The sequence below is a fragment of the Hippoglossus stenolepis genome, chromosome 8 (assembly GCF_022539355.2).
Source record: "Hippoglossus stenolepis isolate QCI-W04-F060 chromosome 8, HSTE1.2, whole genome shotgun sequence".
Taxonomy (NCBI): domain Eukaryota; kingdom Metazoa; phylum Chordata; class Actinopteri; order Pleuronectiformes; family Pleuronectidae; genus Hippoglossus; species Hippoglossus stenolepis.
The window spans coordinates 13731137-13743479 of record NC_061490.1 but is presented as its reverse complement, the minus strand read 5'-3'; the positions used below and the strand labels follow the sequence as shown (position 1 = coordinate 13743479).

General features: G+C 44.6%; 16 non-coding genes and 2 pseudogenes across 16 annotated transcripts; all 18 read left to right on the top strand.

The window, feature by feature from the left end:
* The first annotated feature begins 234 nt into the window (after positions 1–234).
* LOC124852309 lies at positions 235–389 on the top strand (annotated as a pseudogene).
* A 555-nt stretch (positions 390–944) lies between these two features.
* Positions 945–1106, top strand: LOC124852317. The gene has a single exon (XR_007032923.1). It is a non-coding gene; the product is annotated as a U1 spliceosomal RNA (small nuclear RNA).
* A 408-nt stretch (positions 1107–1514) lies between these two features.
* On the top strand, positions 1515–1675 carry LOC124852310. The gene has a single exon (XR_007032918.1). It is a non-coding gene; the product is annotated as a U1 spliceosomal RNA (small nuclear RNA).
* A 560-nt stretch (positions 1676–2235) lies between these two features.
* Positions 2236–2395, top strand: LOC124852323. Its single transcript, XR_007032929.1, has one exon. It is a non-coding gene; the product is annotated as a U1 spliceosomal RNA (small nuclear RNA).
* A 423-nt stretch (positions 2396–2818) lies between these two features.
* Positions 2819–2977, top strand: LOC124852301. Its single transcript, XR_007032910.1, has one exon. It is a non-coding gene; the product is annotated as a U1 spliceosomal RNA (small nuclear RNA).
* Positions 2978–3524: 547 nt separating this feature from the next.
* On the top strand, positions 3525–3686 carry LOC124852303. The gene has a single exon (XR_007032912.1). It is a non-coding gene; the product is annotated as a U1 spliceosomal RNA (small nuclear RNA).
* Positions 3687–4239: 553 nt separating this feature from the next.
* On the top strand, positions 4240–4395 carry LOC124852311. Its single transcript, XR_007032919.1, has one exon. It is a non-coding gene; the product is annotated as a U1 spliceosomal RNA (small nuclear RNA).
* Positions 4396–4806: 411 nt separating this feature from the next.
* LOC124852324 lies at positions 4807–4966 on the top strand. The gene has a single exon (XR_007032930.1). It is a non-coding gene; the product is annotated as a U1 spliceosomal RNA (small nuclear RNA).
* A 412-nt stretch (positions 4967–5378) lies between these two features.
* On the top strand, positions 5379–5539 carry LOC124852298. Its single transcript, XR_007032907.1, has one exon. It is a non-coding gene; the product is annotated as a U1 spliceosomal RNA (small nuclear RNA).
* Positions 5540–6105: 566 nt separating this feature from the next.
* LOC124852297 lies at positions 6106–6268 on the top strand. Its single transcript, XR_007032906.1, has one exon. It is a non-coding gene; the product is annotated as a U1 spliceosomal RNA (small nuclear RNA).
* A 415-nt stretch (positions 6269–6683) lies between these two features.
* On the top strand, positions 6684–6841 carry LOC124852302. Its single transcript, XR_007032911.1, has one exon. It is a non-coding gene; the product is annotated as a U1 spliceosomal RNA (small nuclear RNA).
* A 564-nt stretch (positions 6842–7405) lies between these two features.
* Positions 7406–7562, top strand: LOC124852321. Its single transcript, XR_007032927.1, has one exon. It is a non-coding gene; the product is annotated as a U1 spliceosomal RNA (small nuclear RNA).
* A 567-nt stretch (positions 7563–8129) lies between these two features.
* Positions 8130–8289, top strand: LOC124852316. The gene has a single exon (XR_007032922.1). It is a non-coding gene; the product is annotated as a U1 spliceosomal RNA (small nuclear RNA).
* Positions 8290–8838: 549 nt separating this feature from the next.
* Positions 8839–9003, top strand: LOC124852312. The gene has a single exon (XR_007032920.1). It is a non-coding gene; the product is annotated as a U1 spliceosomal RNA (small nuclear RNA).
* Positions 9004–9558: 555 nt separating this feature from the next.
* LOC124852315 lies at positions 9559–9710 on the top strand (annotated as a pseudogene).
* Positions 9711–10272: 562 nt separating this feature from the next.
* On the top strand, positions 10273–10438 carry LOC124852327. Its single transcript, XR_007032931.1, has one exon. It is a non-coding gene; the product is annotated as a U1 spliceosomal RNA (small nuclear RNA).
* Positions 10439–10980: 542 nt separating this feature from the next.
* LOC124852322 lies at positions 10981–11144 on the top strand. The gene has a single exon (XR_007032928.1). It is a non-coding gene; the product is annotated as a U1 spliceosomal RNA (small nuclear RNA).
* A 562-nt stretch (positions 11145–11706) lies between these two features.
* Positions 11707–11865, top strand: LOC124852314. Its single transcript, XR_007032921.1, has one exon. It is a non-coding gene; the product is annotated as a U1 spliceosomal RNA (small nuclear RNA).
* The last annotated feature ends 478 nt before the right edge of the window (positions 11866–12343 follow it).

The window sequence follows — 12343 nt, the reverse complement described above, 5'->3', positions numbered from 1 at the left end:
AATTCTTGTAGTGCCTGTATACGCTGATTGAGACAAAGAAAAATTGATAAAGTAATTATATGTCATGTACAGCCTAGTCGTTTCACAGAAGTGTTTGCTTCACTTCAACAAGTCCTTTACCAAAGAGGGATGATGTGATACTGAAGGCCTTTGGATTCTGTGAATATGCATGGAGGCACCGTGAGCCAAACAACTGTGTCTAGAAGCAGGAGCCTGTCTCAAGTGCTTCAACTCATGCCCACCTGGCAGGGGGGATACCATGACCATGATGGTGGTTCACCCAGAGCGGGCTCAGCCATTGCCGGTTGTGCTGACCGATGCGAATTCCCCGATGTGGGAATCTCGACTGCATAATTTGTGGTAGTGGGGGACTGCGTCGCTCTCCCCTGATCATTATGTTCAATTGCAATAAGAGCTTGACACTGGAGGCCTGTTTATAGGTTTGGTTGTCGTGCATGTTTGAACTCCCACCACAATGCATTCACTGATTGTGAGTGAAGGACAATTTTACAGCAAATAGGCGGGTTCTCCTGACCAGTTGCTGTTTTGATAAATGTTTGCTAGAAATTCTTGTACTGCCTGTGCGCTGATTTTTCAGAATTTATAGCAGTTTGATATCTCTGAGACAAAGGCGGCCTATGTCACCGGGCTTTGGGGTGATCTATCAAGGCCGACCAGAGGCTACCTGGCTGCTGTTCATTGAGGTTTAACACTGTGTTTTGCAAGGGAATAAAATGGGGTGGAGACAAGAAAATTGATAAAGTAATTGCATATGTCATGTACAGCCCTAGTCGTTTCACAGAAGTGTTTGCTTCACTTCCAACAAGTCCTTTACCAAGAGGATGATGTGATACTGAAGGCCTTTGGATTATGAATATGCATGAGGCACCGTGAGCCAAACAACTGTGTCTAGAAGCAGGAGCCTGTCTCAGTACTTCCAACTCATACTTACCTGGCAGGGAGATACCATGATCATGAAGGTGGTTCACCCAGGGCGAGGGCTCAGCCATTGCACTTCGGGTTGTGCTGACCGATGCGAATTCCCCGTCTTAGGAATCTCGACTGCATAATTTGTGGTAGTGGGGACTGCGTCCGCGCTCTCCCCTGATCATTATGTTCAATTGCAATAGAGGCCCGACACAGGCCCTGGCCCACATAGGTTATGTTGTAGTGCTGACGCGCCCACCACAATACATTTACTGATTGTGGTCCGAAGGACAATTTACAGCAAATAGACGAGGTTCAGTCCTGTTCCAAGTTTGCTGTTTTTGTTGAGTAATGTTTGCTAGAAATTCTTGTAGTGCCTGTCGCTGATTGAGACAAGAAAATTGATAAAGTAATTATATGTCATGTACAACCTAGTCGTTTCTGAAGTGTTTATACTTCAGCAGTCCTTTACCAAAGAGGATGATGTGATACTGAAGGCCTTTGGATTCTGTGAATATGCATGTGAGGCACCGTGAGCCAAAGCAACTGTGTCTAAGAAGCAGACCTGTCTCCAATGCTTCCAACTCATACTTACCTGGCAGGGATACCATGATCATGAAGGTGGTTCACCAGGGCGAGGCTCAGCCATTGCGCTTCAGTTTGTGTGCTGACCCGTGCAGATTCCCCAAATGTGGGAATCTCGACTGCATAATTTGTGGTAGTGGGGACTGCGTCATGCTCTCCCACAAATCATTATGTTCAATTACTGGCAGAGCTTGACACTGGATCCTATTTTATAGGTTTTGTTGCCAAGTGCATGTTTTGAACTCTTACCTCAATCCATTCACTGATTGTGAGTGAAGGACAATTTTACAGCAAATGAGCGGGTTCATCTATATTCAAGTTTGTTGTTGTTTGATAAATGTGTTTGCTAGAAATTCTTGTAGTGCCTGTACGCTGATTTTTCCAAATTTATAGCAGCTTGTATTGTCTCTGAGACAAAGGCGCTATGTCACTGGGCTTTTTCGCGGTGATCTATCAGAGACGGCCGGAGCTTAAGGACTTGCTGTTCATTGAGTTTACATGTTTCTAGGGGAATAAAAGGGGTGGAGACAAGAAAATTGATAAAGTAATTTATATGTCATATGTACAGCCTAGTCGTTTCTGATGTTGCTTCACTTCAACAAATTCCCTTCCACCAAAAAGTGATGTGATACTGAAGGCCTTTGGATTCTGTGAATATGCATGGGAGGCACCGTGAGGCAAACAACTGTGTCTAGAAGCGAGGCCTGTCTCCAATGCTTCCAACTCCTCACCTGGCAGGGAGATACCATGATCATGAAGGGTGGTTCACCCAGGGCGAGGCTCAGCCGTGCACGCCCTAGGTTGTGCTGACCAGTCATAGTCCCCAATTGTGGGAATCTCGACTGCATAATTTGTGGTAGTGGGGACTGCGTCAAGCTCCCCTGATCATTATGTTCAATTGCAATAGAGCTTGACACTGGGCTATTTTATAGGTTATCATTTGTAGTGCTTGTTTTTGTACTCACACCACAATGCATTCACCTGATTGTGGTCGAAGGATAATTTTACAGCAAATAGGCGGGTTCAAGTCCTGTTCCAAGTTTGCTGTTTTGATGAGTAATGTTTGCTAGAAATTCTTGTAGTGCCTGTGCCTTTGATTGAGACAAGAAAATTGATAAAGTAATTATATGTCCATGTACAGCCTAGTCGTTTCACCCAGAAGTGTTTGCTTCACTTCCAACAAGTCCTTTACCAAGAGGATGATGTGATACTGAAGGCCTTTGGATTCTGTGAATATGCATGGGAGGCAACGTGGGCCAAACAACTGTGTCTAAGAAGCAGGGCCTGTCTCCAGTGCTTCCAACTCATACTTACCTGGCAGGGGAGATACCATGATCATGAAGGTGGTTCACCCAGGGCGAGGCTCAGCCAAACACTTCAGTTGTGCTGACCCGTGCGAATTCCCCAAATGTTGGAATCTCGACTGCATAATTTGTGGTAGTGGGGACTGCGTCCGCTCTCCCTGATATTATGTTCAATTGCAATAAAGAGCTTGACACTGGGCCTGTTTTATAGGTTTTGTTGTCGTGCATGTTTGAACTCCACCACAATCATTCACTGATTGTGGTCGAAGGATAATTTTACAGCAAATGAAGCGGGTTCACTCCTGTTCAAGTTTGCTGTTTTGATATGTAATGTTTGCTAGAAATTCTTGTAATTGCCTGTACACTGATTTTCAGAATTTATAGCAGTTTATGTCATGGAACAAAGGGCGCTATGTCACCGAACTTTTGCGATCTATCAGAAACTGACCAGAGCTTACCTGGCTACTGTTCATTGGGGTTTACTGTGTTTTGCAAGGGGAATAAAGGGGTGGAGACAAGAAAATTGATAAAGTAATTATATGTCATGTACAGCTAGTCGTTTCTAGAAAGTGTTTGCTTCACTAACAAGTCCTTTACCAAAGAGGATGATGTGATATGAAGGCCTTTAGTTCTGTGAATATGCATGGGGGCACCGTAGGCCAAACAACTGTCTAAGAAGCAGGAGCCTGTCTCCAATGCTTCCAACTCATTCTTACCTGGCAGGGTAGATACCATGATCATGAGGTGGTTCACCCAGGGTGAGAACAGCCATTGCACTTCGGTTGTGCTGACCGTGCGAATTCCCCAAATGTGGGAATCTCGACTGCATAATTTGTGGTAGTGGAGGACTGCGTCACTTGCTCTCCCCTGATCATTATGTTCAATTGCAATAAGAGCTTGACACTGGGCCTACTTTATAGGTTTTGTTGTAGTGCTTGTTTTGCCTCCACCACAATGCATTCACTGGTTGTGGTCCAAGGACAATTTTACAGCAAATAGACAGGTTCACTCCTGTTTCCAGGCTTTGCTGTTTTGATAAATAATGTTTGCTAGAAATTCTTGTACTGCCTGTCGCTGATTTTCAAATTTATAGCAGTTTGTGTTCAATCTCTGAGACAAAGCGCTATGTCACCGGGCTTTTGCGGTGATCTATCAGAGACGGCCAGAGCTTACCTGGCTGCTGTTCATTGGGGTTTACTGTGTTTCAGGGAATAAAATGGGGTGGAAATTGAAAATTAAGTAAAGTAATTATATGTCATGTACAGCCTAGTCGTTTTCACAGAAGTGTTTGCTTCCTTCAACAAGTCCTTTACCAAAGAGGATGATGTGATACTGAAGGCCTTTGGATTCTGTGAATATGCATGGGAGCTGTGAGCCAAACAACTGTGTCTAGAAGCAGAGCCTGTCTCAATGCTTCCAACTCATACTTACCTGGCAGGAGATACCATGATCATGAGGTGGTTCACCCAGGCGAGGCTCAGCCATTGCACTTCGGTTGTGCTGACCCGATGCGAATTTCCCCAAATGTAGAGATCGACTGCATAATTTGTGGTAGTGGGGGACTGGGTCAACGCTCCTAGTCATTGTGTTCAATTACAATGAGCTTGACACTGGACCTATTTTATAGGTTGTGTTGCGTGCATGTTTTGTACTCCCACCACAATGCATTCACTGATTGTGGTCGAAGAGGACAATTTTACAGCAAATAGAGCGGGTTCGATCCTGTTCCAAGTTTGCTGTTTTGATGAGTAATGTTTGCTGAAATTCTTGGTGCCTGTCGCTGAGTTGAGACAAGAAAATTGATAAAGTAATTATATGTCATGTACAGCCTAGTCGTTTCACAGAAGTGTTTAGCTTCACTTCAACAAGTCCTTTGCAAAGAGGGATGATGTGATACTGAAGGCCTTTGGATTCTGTGAATATGCATGGGAGGCACCGTGAGCCAAACAACTGTGTCTACAGAAGCAGGAGCCTGTCTCCAATGCTTCCAACTCATGCCTGGCAGGGGAGATACCATGATCATGAGGTGGATTTCACCCAGGTGAGCTCAGCCATTGCACTTCAGTTGTGCTGACCGATGCGAATTCCCCAAATGTGGGAATCTAGAGCTGCATAATTTTGTATTGAGGACTGCGTCCTTGCTCTCCCTGATCATTATGTTCAGTGCAATAGAGCTTGACACTGGGCTATTTTATAGGTTATGTTGTAGTGCATGTTTTGTACTCCCCACCACAATGCATTCACTGATTGTGGTCGAAGGACAATTTTACAGCAAATAGGCGGGTTCAGTCCTGTTCCAAGTTTGCTGTTTTGATGAGTAATGTTTGCTAGAAATTCTTGTAATTACCTGTACGCTGATTGAGACAAGAAAATTGATAAAGTAATTATATGTCATGTACAGCCTAGTCGTTTTCACAGAAGTGTTTGCTTCACTTCAACAAGTCCTTTACCAAAGAGGATGATGTGATACTGAAGGCCTTTGGATTCTGTGAATATGCATGGTGGCACCGTAGGCCAAACAACTGTGTCACAAGCAGAGCCTGTCTCCAATGCTTCCAACTCATACTTACCTGGCAGGGAATGCCATGATCATGAAGGTGGTTTACCCAGGGGCGAGGCTCAGCCATTACCGCCGGTTGTGCTGACCCGTGCGAATTCCCCAAATGTGGGAATCTCGACTGCATAATTTGTGGTAGTGGGGGACTGCGTCGCGCTCTCCCCTGATCATTATGTTCAATTGCAATAAGAGCTTGACACTGGGCCTGTTTTATAGGTTTTGTTGTAAGTTGCATGTTTTTGAACTCCCACCACAATGCATTCACTGATTGTGGTGAAGAACAATTTTACGGCGAATGATGGTTCACTCCTGTTCCAAGTTTGCTGTTTTGATAAGTAATGTTCCTTTCTAGAAATTCTTGTACTGCCTGTCGCTGATTTTCAGAATTTATAGCAGTTTAATCAGTGTCTCTGAGACAAAGGCGCTATGTCACCGGGCTTTTGCAGTGATCTGTCAGAACGGCCAGAGCTTACCTGGCTGCTGTTCATTGGGTTTACTGTGTTTTGCAAGGGGAATAAAATGGGGTGGAGACAAGAAAATTGATAGTAATTATATATGCATGTACAGCCTAGTCATTTTCACAGAAGTGTTTGCTTCACTTCAACAGTCCTTTACCAAAGAGGATGATGTGATACTGAAGGCCTTTGGATTCTGTGAATATGCATGTGAGGCACCGTGAGCCAAACAACTGTTTCTAGAGAAGCAGGAGCCTGTCTCCAATGCTTCCAACTCATACTTACCTGGCAGGGAGATACCATGATCATGAAGGTGGTTCACCCAGGCGAGGCTCAGCCATTGCCACTTGAGTTTGTGCTGACCCGTGCGAATTCCCCAAATGTGAAGATCTGACTGCATAATTTGTGGTAGTGGGGGACTGCGTCCGCGCTCTCCCTAATCATTATGTTCAATTGCAATAAGAGCTTGACACTGGGCCTATTTTATAGGTTATGTTGTAGTGCTTGTTTGTACTCCCACCACAATACATTCACTGATTGTGGTCGAAGGACAATTTACAGCAAATAGACAGGTTCAGTCCTGTTCCAAGTTTGCTGTTTTGATGAGTAATGTTTGCTAGAAATTCTTGTAGTGCCTGTACGCTGATTGAGACAAGAAAATTGATAAAGTAATTATATGTCATGTACAGCCTGAGTCGTTTCACAGAAGTGTTTGCTTCACTTCAACAAGTCCTTTACCAAAGAAGGATGATGTGATACTGAGGCCTTTGGATTCTGTGAATATGTGCATGGTGGCACCGTGAGCCAAACAGCTGTGTCTAAGAAGCGGGAGCCTGTCTCCAATGCTTCCAACTCATACTTACTGGCAGAGTACCATGATCATGAAGGTGGTTCACCCAGAGGCGAGGCTCAGCCATTGCACTTCGGTTGTGCTGACCCGTGCGAATTCCCCAAATGTGGGAATCTCGAGCTGCATAATTTGTGGTAGTGGGGGACTGCGTCGCAGCTCTCCCCTGATCATTATGTTCAATTGCAATAAGAGCTTGACACTGGGCCTGTTTGCCAGGTTTTGTTGTCGTGCATGTTTTTGAACTCCCACCACAATGCATTCACTGATTGTGGATCGAAAGGACAATTTACACAGCAAATAGACAGGTTCCTCCTGTTCCAAGTTTGTTGTTTTGATAAGTAATGTTTGCTAGAAATTCTTGCTTAATTGCCTGTACGCTGATTTTTCAGAATTTATAGCAGTTTGTGTTATCTCTGAGACAAAGGCGCTATGTCACCGGGCTTTGCGAGATCCTGTCAGAGACGGCCCAGGAAACACCTGGCTGCTGTTCATTGAGGTTTACTGTGTTTTGCAAAGAGATAAAGGGGTGGAGACAAGAAAATTGATAAAGTAATTATATGTCATGTACAGCCTAGTCGTTTCACAGAAGTGTTTGCTTCACTTCAACAAGTCCTTTCACCAAAGAGGATGATGTGATACTGAGGCCTTTGGATTCTGAATATGCATGGGAGGCACCGTAGGCCAGCTGTGTCTAAGAAGCAGGAGCCTGTCTCCAATGCTTCAACTCATACTTACCTGGCAGGGGAGATACCATGATCATGAGGTGGTGCCCAGGGCCGAGGCTCAGCCATTGCACTTCGGTTGTGCTGACCGATGCCCGAATTCCCCAAATGTGAGTCTCAGCTGCCTCAATTTGTGGTAGTGGAGACTCGTCCAGCTCTCCCCTGATCATTATGTTCAATTGCAATAAGAGCTTGACACTGGGCCTACTTTATAGGTTTGGTTGTAGGTGCATGTTTGAACTCCACACAATGCATTCACTGATTGTGGTCGAGGATAATTTTACAGCAAATAGAGCGGGTTCACTCCTGTTCCAAGTTTGCTGTTTTGATAAGTAATGTTTGCTAGAAATTCTTGTACTGCCTGTACGCTGATTTTCAGAATTTATAGCAGTTTGTATTGTCTCTGAGACAAAGGCGCTAGGTCACCCGGGCTTTTGCGGTGACCTATCCAGGGCAACCAGAGGCTTACCTGGCTGCTGTTCATTGAGGTTTTACTGTGTTTTGCAAGGGGAATAAAATGGGGTGGAGACAAGAAAATTGATAAAGTAATTATATGTCATGTACAGCCTAGTCGTTTCACAGAAGTGTTTGCTTCCACTTCAACAGAGTCCTTTACCAAAGAGGATGATGTGATACTGAAGACCTTTGGATTCTGTGAATATGCATGGGAGGCACGTGGGCCAAACAGCTGTGTCTAGAAGCAGGGCCTGTCTCCAATGCTTCCACATCATACACCTGGCAGGGGGAGATACCATGATCATGAAGGTGGTTCACCCAGGGCGAGGCTCAGCCATTTGCTTTGCTTCGGTTGTGCTGACCGTGCAATTCACAGTATGGGAATCTCGACTGCATAATTTGTGGTAGTGGGGACTGCGTCCGCTCTCCCTAATCATTATGTTCAATTGCAATAAGAGCTTGACACTGGGCCACATTTTATAGGTTTGGTTGTCGGTGCATGTTTTGAACTCCCACCACAATGCATTCACTGATTGTGATCGAAGGACAATTTTACAGCAAATGAGCGGGTTCACTCTGTTTCCAAGTTTGCTGTTTTGATAAGTAATGTTTGCTAGAAATTCTTGTACTATATGCGCTGATTTTCAGAATTTATAGCAGTTTGTGTTGTCTCAGTTGAAGCTCAGGTCACGGGCTTTTGCGGTGACCTATCAGAAACGACAGAGCTTACCTGGCTGCTGTTCATTGGGTTTCACTGTGTTGAGGGGAATAAAATGGTGGAGACAAGAAAAATTGATAAGTAATTATATGTCATGTACAGCCTGATGGTTTCACAGAAGTGTTTGCTTCCACTTCAGCAAGTCCTTTACCAAAAAGAGGATGATGTGATACTGAAGGCCTTTGGATTCTGTGAATGTGCTTAGACAGCGTGGGTGACAACTGTGTCCTAGAAGCCAGAGCCTGTCTCCCAATGCTTCAACTCATACTTACCTGGCAGGAGATACCATGATCATGAAGGTGGTTCACCCAGGAGGCGAGGCTCAGCCATTGCACTTCAGTTGTGCTGACCAGTGCGAATTCCCCAAATATTGGAGATGTCAGCCTGCATAATTTAATGTTAGTGGGGGACTGCGTCCGCGCTCCCCTGATCATTATGTTCAATTGCAATGAGGCGACACTGGGCCTGTTTTATAGGTTTGTTGTCGTGCATGTTTTGAACTCCCACCACAGTAATTCACTGATTGTGGTCGGACCAATTTACAGCAAATAGACAGGTTCCTCCCTGTTCCAAGTTTGCTGTTTTGATATGTAATGTTTGCTGAGAGTCTTGTAGTGCCTGTACACTGATTTTCAGAATTTACCAGCAGTTTGTGTTCTGTCGGCTGAGACAAAGTACAGCTGCTCACCGGGCTTTGCGGTGATCTATCCAGAGACGGCCAGAGCTTACCTGGCTGCTGTTCATTGGGGTTTACTGTGTTTTGCAAAGGGGAATAAAAGGGGTGGAACTTGAAAGGTGATAAGTAATTATATGTCATGTACAGCTAGTCGTTTCACAGAAGTGTTTGCTTCCACTTCAACAAGTCCTTTACCAAAGAGGATGATGTGATACTGAAGGCCTTTGGATTCTGTGAATATGCATGGTGGCACCGTAGGCAAACAACTGTGTCTAGAAGCAGGAGCCTGTCTCCAATGCTTCCAACTCATACTACCTGGCAGAGATACCATGATCATGGTGGTCACCCAGGGCAGGCTCAGCCATTGCACTCGGGTTGTGCTGACCCGTGCGGGAATTCCCCAAATGTGGGAATCTTCGACTGCATAATTTGTGGTAGTGGGGATAGTGCGCTCTCCCCTGATCATTATGTTCAATTGCAATAAGAGAGCTTGACACTGGGCCTGTTTTATAGGTTTTGTTGTCGTGCATGTTTGAACTCCCACCACAATGCATTCACTGATTGTGTGGTAGAAGGACAATTTACAGCAAATGAGCGGGTTCACTCCTGTTCCAAGTTTGTTGTTTTGATAAAATAATGTTTGCTAGAAATTCTTGTGAGTGCCTGTACATGATTTTAGAATTTATAGCAGTTTGTGTTATCTCTGAGACAAAGGCGCTATGTCACGGGCTTTTGCGGGGATCTATCAGAGGCGGCCAGAGCTTACCTGGCTGCTGTTCATTGAAGTTTTACTGTGTTTTGCAAGAGAGATAAAAGGGGTGGAGACAAGAAAATTATTAAAGTAATTATATGTCATGTACAGCTAGTGGTTCCCAGAAGTGTTTGCTTCACTTCAACAAGTCCTTTACCAAAGAGGATGATGTGATACTGAAGGCCTTTGGATTCTGTGAATATGCATATGGTGGCACCGATAGGCAAACAACTGTGTCTAGGCAGGAGCCTGTCTCAATGCTTCCCAACTCATACCCACCTGGCAGGGGAGATACCATGATCATGAGGTGGTTTTCACCCAGGGCAGGAGCTCAGCCATTGCACTTCGGTTGTGCTGACCCGTGCGAATTCCCCAAATGTGGGAATCTCGACTGCATAATTTGTGGTAGTGGAGGACTGCGTCCGCGCTCTCCTGGTGTATGTTCAATTGCAATAAGGAAGCTTGACACTGGGCCTACTTTATAGGTTTGTTGTGATGTTGTTTTGTGCTCCCACCACAATGCATTCACTGGTTGTGGTCCAAGGACAATTTTACAGCAAATAGACAGGTTCCTCCTGTTCCAAGTTTGCTGTTTTGATAAATAATGTTTGCTAGAAATTCTTGTAGTACTTATATGCTTCAGAATTTATAGCAGTTTGTGTTGTCTCTGAGACAAAGCGCTATGTCACGGGCTTTTGCGGTGATCTATCAGAAGGCAGCCAGAGCTTACTGGCTGCTGTTCATTGAGGTTTACTGTGTTTTGCAGGGGAATAAAATGGGGTGAGAATAAAGAAAATTGATAAAGTAATTATATATATGTACAGCCCTGAATGATTTTCACCAGTGTTGCTTCACTTAACAAGTCCTTTACCAAAGAGGATGATGTGATACTGAAGGCCTTTGGATTCTGTGAATATGCATGGTGGCACCGTGAGCCAAACAACTGTGTCTGAAGCAGAGCCTGTCTCCAATGCTTCCAACTCATACCTGGCAGGGGAGATACCATAGAAGATCATGAAGAGGTGGTTTACCAGAGGCTGACTCAGCCATTACGCCGGTTGTGCTGACCGTGCGAATTCCCCAAATGTGGGAATCTCGACTGCATAATTGTGGTAGTGGGGGACTGCGTCACTTTGCTCCCCTGATCATTATGTTCAATTGCAATAAGAGCTTGACACTGGGCCTGTTTTATAGGTTTTGTTATCGTGCATGTTTTGAACTCCACCACAATGCATTCATGATTGTGGTCGAGAGACAATTACACATGAGTAAATGGGTTTACTCCTGTTCCAAGTTTGCTGTTTTGATAAAAATAATATTTGCTAGAAATTCTTGTACTGCCTGTGCGCTGATTTTCAGAATTTATAGCAGTTTGTGTTGTCTCTGAGACAAAGGCGCATATGTGCGGGCTTTGCGGTGATCCTCAGAAGACGGCCAAGAGGCACCTGTAGCTGCTGTTCATTTGAGGTTTACTGTGTTTTGCAAGGGGAATAAAATGGGGTGGAGACAAGAGAAAATTGATAAAGTAATTATGTCATGTACAGCCTAGTCGTTTCACAGAAGTGTTTGCTTCACTTCAACAAGTCCTTTACCAAAAAGGGATGATGTGATACTAGAGGCCTTTGGATTCTGTGAATATGCATGTGAGGCACCGTGAGCCAAACAACTGTGTCTAAGAAGCAGGAGCCTGTCTCCAATGCTTCCAACTCATACCTGGCAGGGAGATACCATGATCATGAGGTGGTTCACCCAGGGCGGGCTCAGCCATTGCACTTGGTTGTGCTGACCACGTGCGAATTCCCAAATGTAGAATCTCGACTGCATAATTTGTGGTAGTGAGGGACTCCGTCCGCGCTCTCCCAATCATTATGTTCAATTACCAATAAGAGCTTGACACTGGGCCTATTTTATAGGTTATGTTGTAGTGCTTGTTTGTACTCCCACCACAATACATTCACTGATTGTGAATTGAGAAGGGACAATTTTACAGCAAATAAGACGGGTTCCAGTCCTGTTTAGATTTTGCTGTTTTGTTAGATAATGTTTGCTAGAAATTCTAACTTGTAGTGCCTGTGCGCTGGTTGAGACAAGAAAATTGATAGTAATTATATGTCATGTACAGCCTGAGTGGTTTCACAGAAGTGTTTGCTTCACTTCAACAAGTCCTTACCAAAGAGGATGATGTGATACACCAGAGCCTTTGGATTCTGTGAATATGTGTAGGCACCGTGAGCCAAACAACTGTGTCTAAGAAGCAGGAGCTGTCTCCAATGCTTCCAACTCATACTTACCTGGCAGGGAGATACATGATCATGAAGGTGGTTCACCCAGGCGAGGCTCAG